Source organism: Lagenorhynchus albirostris, chromosome 2, assembly GCF_949774975.1.
Source record: "Lagenorhynchus albirostris chromosome 2, mLagAlb1.1, whole genome shotgun sequence".
In the NCBI taxonomy this organism is placed as follows: Eukaryota; Metazoa; Chordata; class Mammalia; order Artiodactyla; family Delphinidae; genus Lagenorhynchus; species Lagenorhynchus albirostris.
This window is the reverse complement of record NC_083096.1, coordinates 123,978,287-124,000,083: the sequence shown is the minus strand read 5'-3', so window position 1 is coordinate 124,000,083 and position 21,797 is coordinate 123,978,287. Positions and strand designations below refer to the sequence as shown.

The 21,797-nt window shown below is 36.8% G+C and overlaps 1 protein-coding gene across 1 annotated transcript in view; it reads right to left on the bottom strand.

Annotated features, from left to right (window-relative positions):
- Positions 1-21,797, bottom strand: part of NEGR1 (neuronal growth regulator 1) — a 914,014-nt gene that overhangs the window by 787,580 nt on the left and 104,637 nt on the right. The window lies entirely within an intron of this gene.

The window sequence follows — 21,797 nt, the reverse complement described above, 5'->3', positions numbered from 1 at the left end:
CTCCACTCCCTCACCAGCTTCTGTATAGCACACTCAATGATCCTTGCTTCTTCTCTTCCCCCTTTCTCTCTTTGCCGCTGCATGATGCATTCACTTCTAAAATTTTGGATTCAATTTTAAATCAGATAGAACTGAAATAGAGCTGTCTCTATGGAAATAAAAATGAAGACTTTTTTCTAGGTCACCACATTCCAGATTGGAAGGCCATTTTTGCAGTAAACTGAGTTATCATATGAAAATGAATAATAAAAACTGTAATCTACAGTATATATTAGTTGATCAAGTTTCCCATAATCATTACTTTGGTTGAGTTTAAAAATATAATGACCAGAATTGAAATGAAGATATTGCTCTGTGTGTGTGTGCGTGTTTGTGTGTGTGTTTTATCATAAATACGCTGTGGCATGAACTAAGGATTCAGTTGATAATGAGGATAACTAAGATCTAATTCAACATGTTAAACCGAACCTGAAATGAAATCAAACACAGGTGTAAGGTCCTTATGTGGCTGAATAATACATCTGCTGAGGCTGCAGGTGGGGAGTACTTTGGCTAGATAATGTAAAATTAGTATAGTAGATCCTATAGGTCTACTAACGCTTAGACATGAGCATTTTCCTCTGTGCTAGTAGATGTCTATTGCCGTTCCAATTTTTATACTTTGGTTTCAAAATCCACTTAGGTTATACTCTCAGCTGTAAACTTTTATTTCCAGCAGAGAATCAGAGTATTTAAGATTAGGAGGAGTCTTTCCAATAATCTCACTTTTCTGTAACCTCTATCCTTCATAAGTGAGAGAAGAAACTCTTATCTCTAAGAAAACGATAGGCCAAAACATATAGGTCTTGGTTGATTAAACACAACACCTTGAATATCACTCAGAGGTAAAACAGGCACTGCAGAGCACAGGTGCGATATTGGGTTCACATTCGTAAAGTAAATGGGTCACTGAATTCTGCACAACACAAAACCTCCCCATGGTCTTCAAGGACAGCTCCAAGTTTAAAGTATTACAGGACTTCAGTAAGGAGGACAATTGCTGGCTAACTTCAAACATTAAATACTGCAAGCAGTGTCACATACCCATTCTCCACAAATGAAATTCTTCAGTCTCAATGAATTTAAAGAACACAAAGGAATGCAGAGATTTGCTTAGGCATTATGAATTTCAATATTCCTGTGTCTGATGCCACACATTTTATTTGAATATAATAATATGTTATTAGATGCTATGATTATTTTCTAAGCACTTTTGAATATTTTGAGGGGACATTATGATTCATATTCAAATGGATACTGTTAGACTGTCAGAAAGACACAAATGGGCACATGCACAAATCTTATGGATAGAAGAACATTTTAGGCTTTACATTTTATATATTTAAATTAATTTAGCTTTTGAATAAAAACATAAATTCACAAACTATGCATATTATAAATGAACCTAAAATTAAGACGTATTGTAACTTCCAAAAGCATTTCCTGCCTCTTTGACACTATGATAATGTGTAACCTTGGGTAAATTAAATAGATTTTATACAATTTGTTCATTACATATATATTTTTGAAAGTGTTTCTTCATATGTTTATAACTATTCATTTTTGAATGAATAACCAAAGTTTCTGCAAGCAATATCTCACTTTCTTCCGAAAGATAAGTTGGATTTTCAGAAGCTGGCTGAGCTCATTATACAGCAGTACTGAGTGTGAAAGTATCAAGGTTTCATTCCTTTTTCCAACTCAAACAGCTGCTACCATCTTGGAAGAAGCAGGTGTTGATGCGTGAACAATATTAGCACTAAAAAGAACAGATCATTTGGTGGTGACTTTTCTCCCTGAAATATTATATCAAAATACTTTTAAATTCCCCCAAGTGCCCAGGTGAAAAAGCAAATTAAACTTTAAAAAATCTAAAAATATCTCAATAGTTTCATTAGTTCTCCTTATCAATCCAATATGCAATTATACAAATTATAACTTTAAAAAAGGAAATTATATTTCAGGAATTTTATAGTTTATATGACTCTATATGAAGATATTTTTAAATAAAAAAGTCTATTTCAATAGTAGAGATACCAGAGAAGCAGCTGAAATAAGTCAAATAGTCCAAACATTAAAATCCAAATTTGGAACTTTAAAATAAACTCAGTTTCCAATAATATATACGTAGATTCTATCATGACAATGTCATGTCACTGAAAATACTAACAAAAGAGGTTTCCCTTGTGTTGTTTTTCCAGAAAGGTCATTAGAAAGCCTTTTATATAAATGGAGCATTCTCGGAATGTTAAAAAGTGCCATTTTATTAACAAAACATTCTTTTTGAGGCTAGAATTTAAGACTCTATGAAGGTAGAACAATGCTATATAAAAATGTGAAGTAAGGCTAAGAGTTGGATTTTTATATTTGTTGTCAGTCCTTTTGTACTTAGGGAAATACAGATAAAAACACCACACTGAAACTATTATTTAAGTATCTCCACAGCAAAAATCTATCCATGTTTCATGGCGGATTGAATTCTGTGAAAGAAGCAGAGAATTGCTGTGCTTAGCACTGTTCAGTTATGTGGATACTTTTTATTATGTACTTACTGAGTCATAAGCTGCTACTTTGTGCAGTTGTTTCAGGAACTCCAGAGTTTGAATGAAAAGAATTTACTACTAAAGGGACGTGAAGCCCTGAGAGTTTTTTCGCCATAATCTGGGACAGATTTTGAAAAGAGATGGACTTGCGGGGCACAAGGATCCATGCTTTGGGAAGAGGCCATTTCTGGGGCAGCAAAGAAGATACCAGGTGGTGGCCCTTAGACTGGTTTGAGAAAGAACCTCTAACAACCATTGTGGAAGTTTGGGTGTGAATTCTTAGGTATGTGATGGCTTGAAATATTTCTAGGGATAGACGTAAGCTTGTCCTTATCCCCAAATGAATGGATCTCAATCATGAGTTTTGCTCCCCAGAGGCATTTAGCAATGTCTGGAGACATTTGTGATTGCTATGGCTGGGAAGGATGCTACTGGCATCTAGGTGATGGAAGCTACCAAATGTCCTGCAAGGCATAGGGCAGCTACCTATTAAAAGAATATCTAGTCAAAAATGTCCATATTACAGCTGTTGTGAAACCCAGCCCTACATGAGGGCCAAGAATGATGCTTCTCTGTGTTTTATACTTGTCCTGTATGTCCTTAATTATTCATTCGACTAGTGTTAAAGTTACAGTTTAGGCTTAGTTGTGCTGTCAGGAATTATGGAAAGGGTAATAACCACAGCCAGCTTTAGATTATTTAATTCAGTTAAATTAAAGTATATATTCATTGAGTGCACAAGGAAAAGACAGAAAAACAAAGCCATTGCCCCACTGCCCCAAGTCAAGAGTGACCACCATCAATGAAAACTACTGTGCCCAGCAACGACATCTTATGTAACATGGGCAGCAAACATAGCAGTATATTCAAGACAATGGGAGGCCAGAGTATAACATAAGATTTGTTCTTAGAAGCCCATCTCCAGGACACGCCAAAAATTACCAGGAGACAGGTTGAAACAGGAGCCTAAATACTAATAATTTGGGCATTAAGTCATCATGATCTCATTATGTGACCTCACATAGGCAGCAAAAGCTAGAACCATTTAAGTGATACTTCATTCAAAAACAAATTCTTAAAAATCTACATCTATAATATAATAAACACTGCCTGAGTCCTAGGAATACAGTGTAAAAAAGAAAAACGACTGCTGTCTTAATGGCAACATTAAAAAGCAATTGCAATAATGTATACCTAAGTAAATCATAATTAATTAAAATATCATTAGTGATAATTTCACATTTTTGAGAAAGATATAGTTTTCTGATAAGATAGGAATGCTATGTCTTAGACAATTTTTCCAGTAATGTTACAGATTGCTGGTGTTTAGAAAATACAGATTTATATTATCTCTCATTTATTTTGCATTCCTGAAATAAAACCATACAATAGAATTTTATAAAAGCCAGTTTTTCCTGGGAAAAAGATTAGAAAACTATTGTGAGTCACCAAAAATGATGTAATGCACTAATTCATCAGTATTCTAAAATGGTGCCATCCCAAATTTAAGCATGTTACTAGTTTTCTGGATTATATTTATTTTACAGTAAGTATATGAAGATGATTACACATATTGAGCAATCATTAAATTGTCAGTTAATCCTTGTAACAGATACCAACATTGTTCCTGCTTTCTATATAAGGAAACAGCATATATGACCTCCCTAAGGTCATCTTTTTGTTAAGCAATGAGGCCCAGATCCTAACCTTGCCTCCAGAGCCTATACTGCTAACATGTGACAGGAAGTTAAGTATTTGCAGTAAAGCCTTTGGTTAATAACCATATGTTTTAAAAGCATTCTTGCTATTATTTTATGCTTATTTTTCTTGTATTTGCTTTCTTTCTACCATGCCCTAGACCATAAACACACAAATGTGATTAGAAAGCATTAGCTACTGAAAATAGTCAAGCTGGAAATTTGAGCAACATATAAACCAAATGGAGTTTTATGAGAATGTTGTATTAGAACAATTTAGTTGCTAAGCTAGGCTTAGAGTAGAGTTGACCCACTTATCTGATTTATTAAGCTATCTGAAGGTGTCACTTTACAAAAGCCAATTCGAAACTTTGAAACATTAATTTTGTCCTTCTCTGAAACAATGTCAAGGCAAATGATACACTATTCTCCTTGGACCATATATGCACATATACTTTTTGTTTTCCTTTTTGTTTTCAATTCTTAACATAAAGTAGAAATAAAGTGTGTTATTTCATTATTGCATCATGGGTCATGTTTTTGACTATGAAATGGAAAATGAACAATTGCAAAAACAGAATAAGAACAGCATCATAGGCAGTGAGCATTTTCTTGTAAGTACAGTTTCATGTATGGCATTCAGAGATACCACAGGAGTAAATACCCCCAGGATACAAGGACTATAAAACAATTATAACTTACATAAATCTTCAGACAAGCATATATATATATATAGATAGATAAATAGATATTTAATTTTAAGTAAAGATAATACCATTTAAAAGTTTTAAATATCATAGGGTGAATGTGAAGCTAGGCTTCCATCAAGTTCAGCAAGTGTGCAGGCCACTGAATTAAGTGTCCCTTGAGCCTGGCATGGAGCCTATTATTTCCTTTAAGCTACAGCTTATCTTGTGTTGAACTGCTGCCCTGACAGCCTAAATGACCCTTTAGAGGACCTAATGCATTTCTAAAAGAATGTAGCTTACGTTCAGAATGTAACTCATTGACTTGAAAACTGTTTTCTTTTTGCATGTGTGACAAAAGCAGGAATATCCTTGAGTGGCCTAAGCCCAGGTATGACTGCTGTTTATCATCCCTACTCATTGCCTCTACCTGCTGTCTTCACTCTAAAGACTAACTTTCTCAAGGGCTGTCTCATAAGCATCTGAAACCAGCTGATATTTCCCCAATATTCCACTTTGTACTTTGTGAGCCCACTTCAAATGATATCCAATCCTTTTTCAGCTTCCAAATGTTTATCATTTTACTCATACAAATACTTTAAGATCCAACTGAAAATCTCATGAAATATCTGTGCAATTTAAATATTTTCCGTGCTTTTAGAATTTACACTTTTTCTGTAGAGTACCTAATGCTTATAATTGTCTGGATCATCAGGGTCTCGAATATTTACATTTACAGCTCTCTATTCTTGTTTTGCTATTTCCCCCATTTTTTCTCACTTCTTTTACCATAACAGAAAGAAAATCAAGGTAGGAGGAACCAAATTAAGTGCACCTATTTGGGATTTTTAAACTAATGCAATAGTTAGACTAATTGGTATAACACTGAAAATCTGACAGACAAGAAGAAGCTTTTTAAATTAAAATATCATTTGCTTATAGTACGGATTACTGTAAATAACTCCCCAAAGGTAAATAAAATGTTTTTTTCTCTATTTTTACAAACATCCTTTAAAATCTGACACTCTAATTTTTTCTCACGTTAATTAATATAACCATTTGCTCTTTTGTGGAATTGTTGGAGCAGACGGCATGAGTTTTGACATAGTTCATGATATTAGATTTATCATTATTGCTATTATATTAAACAATTATGATTTATCAGAACAATACCTGCTGGGAAATTACCATTAACAACTAAAAGTACTGAAAAAAGGAATAGCAAAACATCAACAACAGTTGTCTCCAACTATTACATGGAATGTAGCATTAGAAATTTTAATTAGCAAGGTCCCTCTTGTTGAGAAAAGAGTTTTGTGGTGAAGCATATTTTGGTATACAGAAGATATATTGTTTACGTAGAGAAAACAGTGGGTTAAACAAAATATTAAATATATTAATTAATAAAATATGAATTCATGAAAACAAGTGAGAAAGTGAGGATATCTGTATATACAGATTTCCATCAGCATTTTTAGAACCAATGATTCTACTGTAGCTACAACACCAGGTTTCCTAGATTATTAATCCAACAGCACACCCAGGGAATTCCGGAGAGGATGGAACATTGCAAATTTCCTTTAGGTGCCATCTTTGGTGTACCTGCGACAGGACAAGAAGAACTTCCTACTCTGTCCTCTTTCATTGCCATACTCTTCTCTAGGCAACTCTCCTTCCTTCTACCTCTTTCATGTTTTTTAAGCAATTGCCTCCTCTTTACCATGTCTGACTTCTTGAAAGCTTGAAATAGATTTTTTAGCAAGGCATGATGTCCATCTTCAGCGTCTAAATATTTATAAAATTGGCAGTCGTACTATGTTTGTTGAATAAAATATATCCCTTGATTTGGGAAGTATCCTCCCCACTATTTTCAGTCTTTAGGTGCTGCTACCTTGGGAGACAGGTAGCAAGAGGGAAAGGAAGACTATGGATAATTTCTAAATGTGTGTCTCACTGATATCAACTAGCACATCAGCTTTTGATTAGATATGAATGAATAAGTGATATTTTTGCTTGGCTAACTGTCTTATTAAGAACATTTTTAATTTCCAGTATCAGGAATACAAATTGAGCTACTTTAGAAAGAAAGAGTTGTTATAATTAGGAAAGGAAATGGTACAGAGTTGACTAAATTAGAGACCAGGTGCTTTCTCTCTACCTTCTCTCCTTTTCATTGTATGCCTTGTTCTCTTCAACAAGAAAGCTCAAAATAGTGATTTTTCTTCACATTTGGAGCCAGTGAAGATTTGGGCTCTCATCTTTCATTTTATCACTAAAAAGTAAAGGGACTTTTACTGCCAAGAATCAGGTTGAAAAGATAAAATCCCAGATTAAAAAAAAAGTTTCATTCAAATGACTGTCTCCTGAATTAATTTTTATAGTCAAAAATGATCAAGTGCTATGATTGACCGACCTTAGCTTAGACGCTAATGCCTTGGAAACCCCCTGCAGGTACAGGGATGAGATTTATGAACTCATGGCCGTTACCACTCAGACAATATTGCTAGCTTGAGGTGGGAAGCAATTCCTCAAAACAAGATGTTATCCCAACAATAAGAAAGGAGTTCTGTCTGGCCAAACTACAATGTCCTACCACGTTAGCTGTATCACAAACAAAGCCTCCTAGTCTTTTCTTTGACTATGTTTCCCTTAGGCTTCACTCTTTAAAGTATAAAGTGACATGAAAATACCATAAAATAAAGAGAAATTTAAAAAAAATCACTCAGCTATTTTATAATACAGAGAAGTTAAAGAAAAAAATCAGGAAATATGATTTTTAAATTATTGAATTGTGGGTAAATAAGTACTTGAGAATTGAATAATTTCACACAATATTACAGTATTTTCAAAGTAAATAAAAATTTTTAGTAAACCAAATAAAATAAATAGTTGTTAAATACAACATAGAGTGGTATACAATATATGAGAATTTGTACAAATTAAAATGATCAAATCAATATATCTAAAGCAAAAGGGGAAAATGTAAATGATATTTCTCTTTCTAGTGCTTCTTATTGGCACTGTAAAACTACCCTCTAATTTTAGGTTTCTTGCATCTTTTCAACAAAAACTTTTGTTTGCGCAAGACAGTTTATTTTAATTGAGCTCTGTCTATAAAGTGAAATTTAAATTAACCTTGAAAGATTTTCCCTTAATATCCTATGAAATTTTAAGAATTACATAGTATTCTCACTTTAGAATCAACTGCTTTCCTTCAAACGAATGCATCACTCTGTATTCATTGGTTTATATAAATTCATCTCATTAATTGTTCCAAATTTACAACTGAGGGTTTTCACAAATTTTGCAGTAACTCGTATTCCAGAAAGAGAAAAGCATGGCCATTATTTAGAAGGTATTTACATTAAATCTTGGAGAGAAATTGATGAAGTGAAAGAAAAATCAGTCTCTTCTTTTGTTTCTTGCCCGCTTTCTCTTTTCCTTTTCTCTCTGTCTAAATACACAAAGTATACATACATGAGCTATTTTGAAGAGAAGAAAATGAAAATATTTTCTTTTGATCCTGAATAGTGTGGCTGTGAAAAAGAAGGTAATACGGATTTAGGTAGAATTAGTGGGATTCTCTTTTCAGGAAAGCACCCTGCTCTACTAGGGAGTAGCCATGGGGGTGACCTCAGTCTTCAGAAACTGTGAGGTAGGGAAAGTGACTACACATTTGGTGGGTTTGGAAACTTTATCTAATGCATAGTAGCTGAGATAATTAGGGTGAAACTGAGAATAATGGAAGATGCAAAAGAGAAAGAAGAGGATATAACAATGGTTTTTGAATTTTTAAAAAATCTGGGGTAAGAAAAATGCATTAAACTTATTTTCCACAATAATATATCAGGGTAATTAGTAGGAAGTTGAAAGGAGTCAGATATTTATACATATTCAGCAGTTATTACAAAGAAAATTCATTAAGTGTTGTTGAAAAAAATTCTTATAATGCCTATATTAGGAAAGTGTTAAATGTAAATTAGACCTTTAAAAATAATACTCATATTTTTGAATCAGCTTTAAACAACTTTTTCCCTGAACATCAGCAAGGTGCAAATTTCAGGACATTCTATTAAATATTGTCCTACTGGACTTTAAAATGACTTCAACTGTCCTTGATAAACAATTTATTATTTTATATATTAATTTCATAATAGATATATTGCCGTATAGCAGTTTAATTCCTATTTGTAACTGAATAATCTATTCTAAGATATTTTGCCTCAGGCCTGGACTGAGTGTGTAATCTTATAACTTAGGAATTAAGTATATTATCTCTACTGAGTTCTTCTTTATGGTTTTAAATATTATTTCTGCTTCTGACCTTTTACAAGATTCAACAGGTTAATGAAGTATAAACTCTCCAATGGTTATCTTTATGCAAATAGTTCTTTTTTTATGCAAGTTTTTTTTTTATGTGATGCAAAATTTATGCCAAGCTCTCCATTAAATGGATCTATACTGATGAGGTTTTACTTCTGACCCTTTGTTTTTAACACAGAATTATTTCTGACACTTCTTAATCCTTGAGAATCTTTTCTAAATTTAGTGAGCTTTAACAAATGTCAGTTAAAGGTTCACTGACACATTAGAGGTGAATAGAAAGACAAATGAAATATTTAACACAAAAATGTTCAATAGAAGAGGAATACGAGGTATCGCTTGAGACCACCATATTGGAAAATAAAAAAAAAGTGTAGGATCATTAATACTGGTTTCAGGAGTTTATAATTAATCAGAGAATTCCAATCTGCATTTCCTTATGTTTTCTATAATGTAAATTGTTTTATTTAGACACATACAAAATTCCCTCATTTGTACCTCTTTTAAAACCTCTTTTGTGATATTCTATGTCCTGATAGGATATAAGCCCTCCAGGGATTAGAAATCTTTCCCCTGCCTTAGGTAGTTCTGTGCTACTCCAAAGCATTCAGAGTCTCACACTTCCTAGCACTCAAATATTTTTTTGAATTAAGGAATGAATGTTTTGACTACATCTTTGTTACTTTTTAATTGACATGAATCTATATTCCAGACCTGTCCTTAAATATAACCTTTTCAAGATTTTTCTTGACCATGCTATTTGAAATTTCAAACTCATTTTTACCCTGATTTATTTCATAGAACTTATTACCATCTAAAACACTATATGCTTTAACTCATTTATTTCTCTACTGTCTGTCTCCCCACAGCTAGAATATAAGCTCCATGAGGACAAGGTACTGGGCTGTTGTGATCTCTACAGTAACACGAGTGCCTAGCCCATGGTAGGTGTTCAAAATGCAATGTGGACTGAACAGATAAATGCAAATTTTATCACTCTTAAAACTCAAAAACTTTTAGGGGTTGCAGAGCCAGGAAAGTACTTAATTTTTTAAATATGCATCTTTACAAGCCCTATGTTTATTTTCAATGAGCAATGGAAAAAATGCATTTGTTTACAATTTTACATCTAAGTACCTAAGTTTGCTAATTTGCCATATTTACTGCTTGCCATAGTTGTAGGTATCAGAAGCTAACATTTCCTCTATGTCCTTGTTTATGTATCCCCTGTGGTCTTTGAGTTTCCACCGAGACTTCTTATTGAATAAAATCTGACGTACACAGTTCTTTCAGTTCTAGTCACCTGTTATTTATTAAACAGGAACCTTATTGATGTGGTGGTGAGTTGTGGTGGGAAAGGAAGCATTTTGCATTCCTGTGATTAAGTCTCAGTCTTTTAATGAGACTGTGCCCCTTGGCTGTGACCTAAACAAGTACTTCTAATTCCCCTGTTCCCCCAACCCACCCTTACATGAAATAGGAAGACTACAGGAGACCGGAGTTGGGTATTTCCATTTCTCCAAGTTAGGTAGGCTCTGGTAAAATACTTTCCATTGAGGGAAGGCCTTGTTAAAGAGAACAGAGTCTCAAAAATGGCTACTTTCCCCCTCTTCCTGTGAGAAGCAGGAAGGGATATTTCTCCAAACTAATTTAATGTAGAAAAATAAATTAAAAGAAAAAGTGCCCATTCAAGAAATAGAATCTAATAGTTTCTACATATATTACTTTGTTTACAAGAATTTCAGTATAAAGATATTAGAATGCTCTATTTCTCTAAATCTGGGTGTATATACTGAGGATCAAAAATCCTCATGTGGTTCATGGGTATAAGAACACACAAGATATGGGAAGATGGCGGAAGAGTAAGACGCGGAGATCACCTTCCTCTCCACAGATACACCAGAAGTACATCTACGCGTGGAACAACTCCTACGGAGCACCTACTGAACGCTGGCAGAAGACCTCAGACCTCCCAAAAGGCAAGGAACTCCCCACGTACCTGGTTAGGGCAAAAGAAAAAACTAAACAGAGACAAAAGGATAGGGACGGGTCCTGCACCAGCGGGAGAGAGCTGTGAAGGAGGAAAAGTGTCCACACACTAGGAAGCCCCTTCGCGGGTGGAGACTTCGGGAGGCGGAGTGGGGGAGCTTGGGAGCCGCGGAGGAGAACACAGCAACAGGGGTGCGGAGGGCAAAGCGGACAGATTCCAGCGCAGAGGATCGGGCCGACCGGCACTCACCAGCCGAGAGGCTTGTCTGCTCGCCCGCCGGGGCGGGCGGGACTGGGAGCTGAGGCTCCGGCTTTTGTCGGAGCGCCGGGAGAGGACTGAGGTTGGCGGCGTGAACACAGCCTGCAGGGCGTTGGTGCGCCGCGGCTGGCCGGGAGAGAGTCCGGGGAGGGGTCTGGACCTGCCGAAGAGGCAAGAGACTTTTACGTCCCTCTTTGTTTCCTGGTGCACGAGGAGAGGGGATTAAGAGCGCTGCTTGAGAGGGCTCCAGGGACGGGCGCGAGCCGCGGCTAAGATTGTGGAGCCCAGAGACGAACATGGGACGCTGAGGCCGCTGCTGCCGCCGCCAGGAGGCCTGTGTGCGAGCACAGGTCACTAGCCACACGCCCTTCCGGGGAGCCTGTGCAGCCCGCCACTGCCAGGGTCCCGGGATCCAGGGACGGCTCCCCCGGGAGAGCGCACGGCGCCCTCAGGCTGCAGCGTCACGCCGGCCTCTGCCACTGCAGGCCCGCCCCGCACTCCGTGACCCTCCGTGACCCTCCCTAACCCCCGGCCTGGGTGAGCCAGAGCCTCCGAATCAGCGGCTCCTTTAACCCCGTCCTGTCTGAGCAAAGAACAGACGCCCTCCGGCGACCTACACGCACAGGCGGGGCCAAATCCAAAGCTGAGCCCCTGGGAACTGTCAGAACAAAGAAGAGAAAGGGAAATCTCTCCCAGCAGCCTCAGAAGCAGCGGATTAAAGCTCCACAATCAACTTGATATACCCTGCATCTGTGGAATACCTGAATAGACAACGAATCATCCCAAATTAAGAAGCCCTGTGGATGAAAGGCTCTTGGTGCTGCAGCCAGGAGTCAGTGCTGTGCCTCTGAGGTGGGAGAGCCAACTTCAGGACACCGGTCCACAAGAGGCCTCCCAGCTGCACATAATATCAAACAGCAAAAATCTCCGAGAGATCTCCATCTCAACGCCAGCACCCAGCTTCACTCAACGACCAGCAAGCTACAGTGCTGGACATCCTATGCCAAACAACTAGCAAGACAGGAACACAACCCCACCCATTAGCAGAGAGGCTGCCCAAAATCATAGTAAGTCTACAGACACCCCAAAACACACCACCAGACGTGGACCTGCCCACCAGAAAGACAAGATCCAGCCTCATACACCAGAACACAGGCACTAGTACCCTCCACCAGGAAGCCTACACAACCCACTGAACCAACCTTAGCGACTGGGGACAGACACAAAAAACAACAGGAACTACGAACCTTCAGCCTGCAAAAAAGGAGACCCCAAACACAGTAAGATAAGCAAAATGAAAAGACAGAAAAACACACAGGAGATGAAGGAGCAAGATAAAAACCCACCAGACCTAACAAATGAAGAGGAAATAGGCAGTCTACCTGAAAAAGAATTCAGAATAATGATAGTAAGGTTGATCCGAAATCTTGGAGATAGAATGGACAATAGAATGGACAAATTGCAAGAATCAGTTAACAAGGACCTAGAAGAACTAAAGATGAAACAAGCAACGATGAACAACACAATAAATGAAATTAAAAGTACTCTAGATGGGATCAATAGCAGAATAACTGAGGCAGAAGAACGGATAAGTGACCTGGAAGATAAAATAGTGGAAATAACTACTGCAGAGCAGAAAAAAGAAAAAAGAATGAAAAGAACTGAGGACAGTCTCAGAGACCTCTGGGACAACATTAAACACACCAACATTCGAATTATAGGGGTTCCAGAAGAAGAAGAGAAAAAGAAAGGGACTGAGAAAATATTTGAAGAGATTGTAGTTGAAAACTTCCCTAATATGGGAAAAGAAATAGTTAATCAAGTCCAGGAAGCACAGAGAGTCCCATACAGGATAAATCCAAGGAGAAACATGCCAAGACACATATTAATCAAACTGTCAAAAATTAAATACAAAGAAAACATATTAAAAGCAGCAAGGGAAAAACAACAAATAACACACAAGGGAATCCCCATAAGGTTAACAGCTGATCTTTCAGCAGAAACTCTGCAAGCCAGAAGGGAGTGGCAGGACATATTGAAAGTGTTGAAGGAGAAAAACCTGCAACCAAGATTACTTTACCCAGCAAGGATCTAATTCAGATTTGATGGAGAAATTAAAACCTTTACAGACAAGCAAAAGCTGAGAGAGTTCAGCACCACCAAACCAGCTCTACAACAACTGCTAAAGGAACTTCTCTAGGCAAGAAACACAAAAGAAGGAAAGGACCTACAATAATGAACCCAAAACAATTAAGAAAATGGGAATAGGAACACACATATCGATAATTACCTTAAATGTAAATGGACTAAATGCTCCCACCAAAAGACACAGATTGGCTGAATGGATACAAAAACAAGACCCATATATTTGCTGTCTACAAGAGACCCACTTCAGACCTAGAGACACATACAGACTGAAAGTAAGGGGATGGAAAAAGGTATTTCATGCAAATGGAAACCAAAAGAAAGCTGGAGTAGCAATTCTCATATCAGACAAAATAGACTTTAAAACAAAGACTATTAGAAGAGACAAAGAAGGACACTACATAATGATCAAGGGATCGATCCAAGAGGAAGATATAACAATTGTAAATATTTATGCACCCAACTTAGGTGCACCTCAATACATAAGGCAAATACTGACAACCATAAAAGGGGAAATCGACAGTAACACATTCATAGTAGGGGACTTTAACACCCCACTTTCACCAATGGACAGATCATCCAAAATGAAAATAAATAAGGAAACACAAGCTTTAAATGATACATTAAACGAGATGGAGTTAATTGATATTTATAGGACATTCCATCCAAAAACAACAGAATACACATTTTTGTCAAGTGCTCATGGAACATTCTCCAGGAGAGATCATATCTTGGGTCACAAATCAAGCCTCGATGAATTTAAGAAAATTGAAATCATATCAAGTATTTTTTCCAACCACAATGCTATGAGGCTAGATATCAATTACAGGAAAAGATCTGTAAAAAATACAAACACATGGAGGCTAAACAATACACTACTTAATAATGAAGTGACCACTGAAGAAATCAAAGAGGAAATCAAAAAATACCTAGAAACAAACGACAATGGAGACACAACGACCCAAAACCTGTGGGATGCAGCAAAAGCAGTTCTAAGAGGGAAGTTTATAGCAATACAAGCCCACCTTAAGAAGCAGGAAACATCTCGAATAAACAACCTAACCTTGCACCTCAAGCAATTAGAGAAAGAAGAACAAAAAAACCCCAAAGCTAGCAGAAGGAAAGAAATCATAAAAATCAGATCAGAAATAAATGAAAAAGAAATGAAGGAAACAATAGCAAAGATCAATAAAACTAAAAGCTGGTTCTTTGAGAAGATAAACAAAATAGATAAACCACTAGCCAGACTCATCAAGAAAAAAAGGGAGAAGACTCAAATCAATAGAATTAGAAATGAAAAAGGAGAAGTAACAACTGACACTGCAGAAATAAAAGAGATCAAGAGAGATTACTACAAGCAACTCTATGCCAATAAAATGGACAATCTGGAAGAAATGGACAAATTCTTGGAAATGCACAACCTGCCAAGACTGAATCAGGAAGAAATAGAAAATATGAACAGACCAATCACAAGCACTGAAATTGAAACTGTGATGAAAAATCTTCCAACAAAGAAAAGCCCAGGACCAGATGGCTTCACAGGCTAATTCTATCAAACATTTAGAGAAGAGCTAACACCTATCCTTCTCAAACTCTTCCAAAATATAGCAGAGGGAGGAACACTCCCAAACTCCTTCTATGAGGCCACCATCACCTTGATACCAAAACCAGACAAGGATGTCACAAAGAAAGAAAACTACAGGCCAATATCACTGATGAACATAGATGCAAAAATCCTCAACAAAATACTAGCAAACAGAATCCAACAGCACATTAAAAGGATCATACACCATGATCAAGTGGGGTTTATTCCAGGAATGCAAGGATTCTTCAATATACGCAAATCTATCAATGTGATAAACCATATTAACAAACTGAAGGAGAAAAACCATATGGTCATCTCAATAGATGCAGAGAAAGCTTTTGACAAAATTCAACACCCATTTATGATAAAAACCCTGTGGAAAGTAGGCATAGAGGGAACTTTCCTCAACATAATAAAGGCCATATATGACAAGCCCACAGCAAACATCATCCTCAATGGTGAAAAACTGAAAGCATTTCCACTAAGATCAGGAACAAGACAAGGTTGCCCACTCTCACCACTCTTATTCAACATAGTTTTGGAAGTTTTAGCCATAGCAATCAGAGAAGAAAAGGAAATAAAAGGAATCCAAATCGGAAAAGAAGAAGTAAAGCTGTCACTGTTTGCAGATGACATGATCCTATACATAGAGAACCCTAAAGATGCTACCAGAAAACTACTAGAGCTAATCAATGAATTTGGTAAAGTGGCAGGATACAAAATTAATGCACAGAAATCTCTGGCATTCCTATATACTAATGATGAAAAATCTGAAAGTGAAATCAAGAAAACACTCCTATTTACCATTGCAACAAAAAGAATAAAATATCTAGGAATAAACCTACCTAAGGAGACAAAAGATCTGTATGCAGAAAATTATAAGACACTGATGAAAGAAATTAAAGACGATACAAATAGATGGAGAGATATACCATGTTCTTGGATTGGAAGAATCAACATTGTGAAAATGACTCTACTACCGAAAGCAATCTATAGATTCAATGCAATCCCTATCAAACTACCACTGGCATTTTTCACAGAACTAGAACAAAAAATTTTGCAATTTGTATGGAAACACAAAAGACCCCGAATAGCCAAAGCAATTTTGAGAACGAAAGAAGGAACTGGAGGAATCAGGCTCCCAGACTATACTACAAAGCTACAATTATCAAGATGGTATGGTACTGGCACAAAACAGAAAGATAGATCAATGGAACAGGATAGAAAGCCCAGAGATAAACCCATGCACATATGGTCACCTTATCTTTGACAAAGGAGGCAGAAATGTACAGTGGAGAAAGGACAGCCTATTTAATAAGTGATGCTGGGAAAACTGGACAGCTACATGTAAAGGTATGAAATTAGATCACTCCCTAACACCATACACAAAAATAAGCTCAAAATGGATTAAAGACCTAAATGTAAGGCCAGAAACTATCAAACTCTTAGAGGAAAACATAGGCAGAACACTCTATGACATAAATCACAGCAAGGTCCTTTTTGACCCACCTCCTAGAGAAATGGAAATAAAAACAAGAGTAAACAAATGGGACCTAATGAAACTTAAAAGCTTTTGCGCAGCAAAGGAAACCATAAAGAAGACCAAAAGACAACCCTCAGAATAGGAGAAAATATTTGCAAATGAAGCAACTGACAAAGGATTGATCTCCAAAATTTATAAGCAGCTCATGCAGCTTAATAACAAAAAAACAAACAACCCAATCCAAAAATGGGCAGAAGACCTAAATAGACATTTCTCCAAAGAAGATATACAGAGTGCCAACAAACACATGAAAGAATGCTCAACATCACTAATCATGAGAGAAATGCAAATCAAAACTACAATGAGATATCATCTCACACCAGTCAGAATGGCCATCATCAAAAAATCTAGAAACAATAAATGCTGGAGAGGGTGTGGAGAAAAGGGAACCCTCTTACACTGTTGGTGGGAATGTAAATTGATACAGCCACTGTGGAGAACAGTATGGAGGTTCCTTAAAAAGCTACAAATAGAACTACCATATGACCCAGCAATCCCACTACTGGGCATATACCCTGAGAAAAACATAATTCAAAAAGAGTCATGTACCAAAATGTTCATTGCAGCTCTATTTACAATAGCCAGGAGATGGAAACAACCTAAGTGTCCATCATCGGATGAATGGATAAAGAAGATGTGGCACATATATACAATGGAATATTACTCAGCCATAAAAAGAGACAAAATTGAGCTATTTGTAATGAGGTGGATAGACCTAGAGTTTGTCATACAGAGTGAAGTAAGTCAGAAAGAGAGAGACAAATACCGTATGCTAACACATATATATGGAATTTAAAAAAAAAATGTCATGAAAAACCTAGGGGTGAAACAGGAATAAAGACACAGACTTACTAGAGAATGGACTTGAGGTTATGGGGAGGGGGAAGGGTAAACGGTGACAAAGCGATAAAGAGGCATGGACATATATGCACTACCAAACGTAAGGTAAATAGCTAATGGGAAGCAGCCGCATAGCACAGGGAGATCAGCTCGGTGCTTTGTGACCGCCTGGAGGGGTGGGATAGGGAGGGTGGGAGGGAGGGAGACGCAAGCGGGAAGAGATATGGGAATATATGTATGTATATAACTGATTCATTTTGTTGTGAAGCTGAAGCTAACATACCATTGTAAAGCAATTATACTCCAATAAAGATGTTAAAAAAAAAAAAAAAGAACACACAAAAGTATCCCTTTGTCCTTACTGGTATCTATTGGAGATTCTATCAAAGAAACGCTGAGTAAGGTCAAGTTCAGAAGCTGCTGACAAGTAAAATTAGCATTGTTAGTTAAATGTTTGCCTACGAGAAACAGACTGTGATTCTTAAACTTAGGTTTCTGAAGTTTAATGAGATCAATTTTTGCTGCAAATTCTTTATCTGCTGTTATTTTAAATAATTTCTGATTCCTCTCCAAGGACTGTTTTTTTGTTTTTTGGGTTTTTTGCCATAGATATTGTTGTAATTTACTCTTGACAAATACTACTGATATCCTACTTATACAGGATAAAAGTAAGTTATTTATGAAAACATCGATACTTGAATGTTGGCAAACTGTTGTGCATTTTTAATTTTTTTTTTAAATTTATTTTATTTTTGGCTGCGTTGGGTCTTTGCTGCTGCACACGGGCTTTCTCTAGTTGCGGTGAGCAGGGTTACTCTTTGTTGCGGTGCACGGGCTTCCCATTGCGGCGGCTTCTCTTGTTGCAGAATGTGGGCTCTAGGTGTGCGGGCTTCAGTAGCTGTGGCACGTGGGCTCAGTACTTGTGACTCGCGGGCTCTAGAGCACAGGCTCAGTAGTTGTGGCGCATGGGCCTAGTGGCGGCATGTGGGATCTTCCCGGACCAGGGCTCGAACCACCATCCCTGCATTGGCAGGCGGATTCTTAACCACTGTGCCACCAGGGAAGCCCTGTGGGCAAACTTTTATTTAGAATCAACTTTAGAACTCCAAATTAAAAAAGAGAAAAATCAATAAATTTCCAAGAACTGTTATAGGAATATTAATACATTTTCTGAAGTTTTATAGGAAAATATCAAAAATTATGTGAAATGCATATTAAAATATCAAACTTTTCTTTCAACAACTAAATATCAGTCATTCAGAATCGATCTGCTTGTAAACCCAGTATTTTTTATAGTTAAACTTTTGTAATGTCAAAATGTCCTTCTAGAGAGATGACTGGAGACCAATTTGTCAAGCCATTAATTTTAAAGTAAAGTTGTCTTAAGAGGAAACTGAAGGGAAAAACTGGTGGACTGAAACAAAGTATTTTGATATTGTGAAATGAGCATTGGTACTGGATGGCAGAATGGAGAAGTCACCAGGATTACAGAATGTCAGTGATTTAGGTGGTATCTTTGATGAAACTGATGAGCCTATATTGACCCATCATTATCACCCAAAGTATATAATTTACATTAGGGTTCAATCTTGATGTTGTACATTCTATGAGTTTTGACAAATGTATAATGGCATATACTGACAGTTATAGTATTATACAGAGTAGTTTCACTGCTCTAAAAACCCTCTGTGCTCTGCCTATTCATCCCTCCATCTCTGCTTACCCCTGACACACACTGATCTTTTTACTGTCTCCATAGTTTTGCTACACTAGGCTTTATTTTAAATCCTACATTACAGGTGAGTTAACTGAGACCTGAGAGGTTCACTGCTATTCCTCAAGCCACCTAGCTAGTCAAGTGTCTTGATCTCAATTAATACAAAGATATTTTGATCCTACTAACTTAAGTGCCTTTATTTTTATTTATTTTTTTGCCGTACGTGGGCCTCTCACTGTTGTGGCCTCTCCCGTTGTGGAGCACAGGCTCCGGACGCGCAGGCTCAGCGGCCATGGCTCACAGGCCTAGCCGCTCTGCGGCATGTGGGATCTTCCCGGACCGGGGCACGAACCCGTGACCCCTGCATCGGCAGGCGGACTCTCAACCACTGTGCTACCAGGGAAGCCCAGTGCCTTTATTTTAAACCACATTACTCTTTCCAAATGATGTTATAAGTTTGCATCCAAATATTTATGGATCAAAAGGCCAGGATGTTATTTTACGTAAAACTTAAAAAGATGAAAAAGTAAACCTTTACACAACTTTAATCCTCTATTTTATTGCACTACCATGATGCAAGGAAGGCAGTGTGGGGTGTTGAAAAAAAGAAAAGCGCAAAATTAGAAGGCAAGAGTTCACTAAGCTTTTGCAGATTCTTCCAACTTTCTGAGACTTGATCTGCGATGTGTGGAAAATATTTTCTATCACTAAGTACTGTGTAGATTAGGTCTAGATGTGGTACATCTGAAATCACTTTGTAAATTATAAAGTTCTTTTAAGTATAATGGATCACTATAATTATTAGATGTGCTTATGCAACTACCCATCAATAAAGAATGAATACAGTCTGAGTTGATTCAGGCAATGCTCATAAATTGAATGATAACAAAAGAATGTCAGAAGCTAGTCACTGTCCAAAATTAACCAATAGAAAAGAGAAATAGTATCTAGAAGATACCACTGGTCTCCTGATTCCAATCAATGTTCTGTCCCATCCTGCCCTTTCCTCTATTTATGACAATGATAAGTTTAATAGTCTAATTGAGCTTTCAAATGTGGTTTCCAAAAGCCACCTAAAAGGCAGAATGTTTACTTTCCCTCTTTGTAACTGTCTAAAATTGCTACTAATGTGATAGCATCATGATTGATTGGAGTTCTCTAGGAAATAGTCCATTACTCAAAAGTGCTGAGATAAAATCTATTGGAGATTAAAACTATGAGTTAGTTTCAAATAAGTGTTTAAACTGGGGGTAAACTTAAGAGTCATATGTGAATACAAGTGCTGATATTCTCTATCTATAAGAAAATTATTGATTACAATTTTTAGAAATATTACAGAATCAAATATTATAGAAATAGTACAGAATTAAATTTGAGATTATAGCTATTTTTCTCCAAAATGGATTTTTTATGCTTTTTAAATTGAGATTCCATACACTTCACATCTTACACTAACCTTGCATTGAGGCAATGCACTGTGAATACAGCTATTGTATGCCATTGCTTTGAATGTATCTATGTAGCCCTTATGTATATAACAGCAGAGAAGAGAAGATTTATGAACACTGTAAGATATTTGGTAGGCCTTTAGAAGACAGTTAAAAATCAGGAGATGACTAAATCTTTTTGAAGATTTTCTAAGAAAGGTACATACATTGCACTAGTACTGAAATATATTAAATAATTTGTCTTAGAAATTAATTGGAAAACTAATATAAAGATATTCGTAAATCAACAATTTTTCACCTCTGATTTTTTACAGAGTTCTAACAGTGGAATGTAGAATGCTATATAGAATTTTGTTCCTTGCTTTCTTTTACCTCATAAGATGTCACAAACATTTCCTATGACTATATAACTTTTCATAACTATCTTTACAATATTCATAACAATTATATCCAATCAACATTCATCGTTCAAAGCATTTCTAGAACAGCTACTATGCTCTAAGCACTGTGCCAGGCACAAGGGATACATAATCCTAAGAATTTAATATCACTGTACTCAAACGCTACTGGGAAGAAGGACACCAGATAATTAAAATACAAGGTAGTAGATGTGATGATAGTGCTACACAGAATCATGAGAATCCAGAGAAGGGACACCTAACTAAGCCAAGCTCCAGGAGGATGTCAAACTCATAGAGCTAACTGTTGGTGGGCGAGTAGAAGTTAATCAGTCAATGTTAAGTGTGGATGAGTATTCCCAGGCAAAGGAGACATAGATAAATGCATTTGGCTTAAGAAAAACAGCCTGGCATTCCATGAAAGAAAGGATAAACAATCCAGGATGGCTTGAGCATGAAATAGAATACAGAGTGGTGAGAAATGGCTTGAGGTTGTAAGCAGGGACAATCGTGGGAAGACTACGTGCCCTGACATATAAGTCAGGGAGGATTGCCGAGAAGTTTAAAGCAGGAAAATAAAATGGC